This window comes from Aphanomyces astaci (genome assembly GCF_000520075.1).
Source record: "Aphanomyces astaci strain APO3 unplaced genomic scaffold supercont1.87, whole genome shotgun sequence".
NCBI classification, from domain to species: Eukaryota; Oomycota; class Saprolegniomycetes; order Saprolegniales; family Verrucalvaceae; genus Aphanomyces; species Aphanomyces astaci.
Genome location: NW_009798350.1, coordinates 135344 through 138150, shown reverse-complemented (window position 1 = coordinate 138150; position 2807 = coordinate 135344).

Below are 2807 nucleotides of genomic sequence, written 5' to 3'. Positions count from 1 at the left end.
CCAATGCCACCAGCGTTGAGACTGTGGTCGCCGAAGTTGACGGGAACAATGTCACTGAATTGGGGAAGTTTGCCGATGTAGCCACGGTGCGGAGGCACGAGCAGACGGCCGTGGGCAGAAGCATCTTGGACCATCATGGCCATGATCAAGGCCATCGGAGTTAAGAACGCGGTTGACTTCATGTCGAGTGACTAAAATTGAAAATGTTGATGGTGGTTTGGTGAACCCAGTTTGATCAACAACAACTATGGATTTGGAATCGACTGTACATTTTTTACTGACAGTAATACAGCAATTCCCTCGCTGCACTGTTGTGACTGACAGTAATACAGCAATTCCCTCGCTGCAACAGTAGTACTGTTGTGACGTAATCATTTGGGCCTCGTGGCATACAAAACCAAGTTATTTCTGGCACATAGTCAAATCAAGTGTAAATTCAAAACAACTAAGCGCCGGGGTCACATGGGCTCTTGGTACAATAGATTACGTCACACCAGTACTACTATTAATAGTACTGTTGCAGGAGGGAATTGTTCAGGTACTACCAGATGTAGTACTACGTAGTACATCTGGTTTAGTGCGAGATTTGGATTGGGCGACGTCCTGAAATTCGTACCGAATCTACATATCGACGTCAACGACAGGTCTAACCAACCAAGTTTCTCACCTTTGCAACCATCCTAGCTGCTGCTTACGCCGAGAGGAGTTTTCCTGGAGCGTGCTGGAGCAGCAAATGGAGAAGACGAAGCCAATAAATATCTGATGACCCAGTTAAATCGGCTGACAGTGAATACCCCAAAGGAACGTCTGGTATCGTTATTTAACTGTAAAGTACGCGGTAACGTTAGTACTTTTGTACTCCGGAGTAGCAATAGTTGTAGACAGATACTATTGTCGATGTGATACAAATTTGGGGAGGGGGTGCAATCGAATCGCGCTGACCAAACCGATCCACAATCGATCTGATTGGTTGAATTTCATTGAGAAGGTTTTGATTGGGTAATAATTTTGAGCTCATCGGAGGTAGCCAATCAAATCGATTTAAATTCCAACGAGAAACCACGCCACAACACGAAATTTCACTCGAAAGCACAATAGTAGAGGATAATATAAAACGGAAATTCGCCGAAACCAGCTGCCTTCACTACTGTAGCTTCTGAGAAAGGGCACAAAGTACGCTAAGAGAGGAATTCCCCGGAAGCAGTTAGCCCTAATGGAGGGAGCTTTTTCTGCGTGATAGAATCTCTCACCTGGGCCTAAGCCAATAAGTACTCATAAGAGGAGGAAAGTACAACTATATATTAGCCAATACATATTCGACATTGGATTAAACAAGAGATGCGCCAATCAGAGTCTACGATACTGACGTTTGATTGGCTTATCCCAGGTGATTGATTTTATCACCTGGACTAAAAGTGATTAAAAATACGCCATTTCTGATCACAGTACCTCTTATGTGCTTTTCACTGAACTTTGGACTTCGCAGTCGAAACTTCAAAGCGATTTCGAATGTATTTTCCATGTTTTCCCCGACTGATTTTACCCAATCCGAAGCGACAGGGCACGAGACTGGTAAAATCTCTGGAATGGAGTGATGTGATTGGCTTAAGACATTCATGATCTCTTTGTTTAGGCTATTCGATTCGCCTCCCCAGTCCAATTTAGTGTTGAATACACAATACTACCTCTGTCCGAAAGTGATTGCACGAGTGTAAGTTTACGGTACAATTTATTATATTATACAGTTTATTGCACGTACACTTTACCACAAATATAATCGATACCTGTATAAATAATATTTTTACAAATATAAATTTACAAAAATTATGCGTGAGTACAGTCTACACCACACGTTAATTGGTCAATTCTCATGATGGCACATCACGAGTATTCCATTATTCCGGATAACTAATTTTATCCGACAATCTTCCTACTAATCTGTCCTGTCATGTATCGCTACTCTTCGAGGCAAACAGCTACCACGTCCAACAGTCGGGTCTATGATATTTGAAGGGACATTTTAACCAATGAAATACATTTGTTTCCTCTTCGTCCAATAATTTTAAAATGGGGTCGGTAATACCATAAAAGTCGATTTTCCAATGGTGACAGTAATAGCTACAGTAACAGAGGAAGTATTGTGTTTCGAGCTAACAGAATAATTTTAGAGAGTGTCTAAGACGTAATGTCTGTCTAACTCGTATTACGGAATACGGTATGCATTCTCCACTTTCCGGATAGGCATGAAGACGATATTTTTGTGCCGTTTGATTGGTTCTTGAACATAGATCATCTTAACTGTAAATTGAGTCACGTGTCTAAAATTGAATTTCTAAGTTAGCAAATACCTACACCGATGACCGTGATTAGTGCCGACGGCACTAATTTTCAACCTCGTCACCAGACCAACGGCACATGTATACATGTATCTCAATCCGCACTAATTATGGGCTTGGAGAAATACAGTAGTGCGGGCCGCACCAATTTTAAATATAGAATTTAGTAAGGAGTATTATCTTGATTTTTGTATGTGGGATCTATCATGAAATGTCACAACACAATTTGGCATGGATGTTAACTTACAGTTATTGTGCTTTTCACATATTTTGCCCGTTGTTTTAGCTCCTAAAACCATCCAAAGTGTAACCTAAACTGAAGTTGCACTCGACGTAAAAGTAAGCTTCCCCACCGTTCTGTCATTGGCTGATCTAAAACTTGCGTTGTTTTACTAAAACTACTTCGTTTTATTAACTCCCGTGGCCAAGCAGTCATGCAGAGTAATGACCTACTGGGGTAAGCTCGCAGTG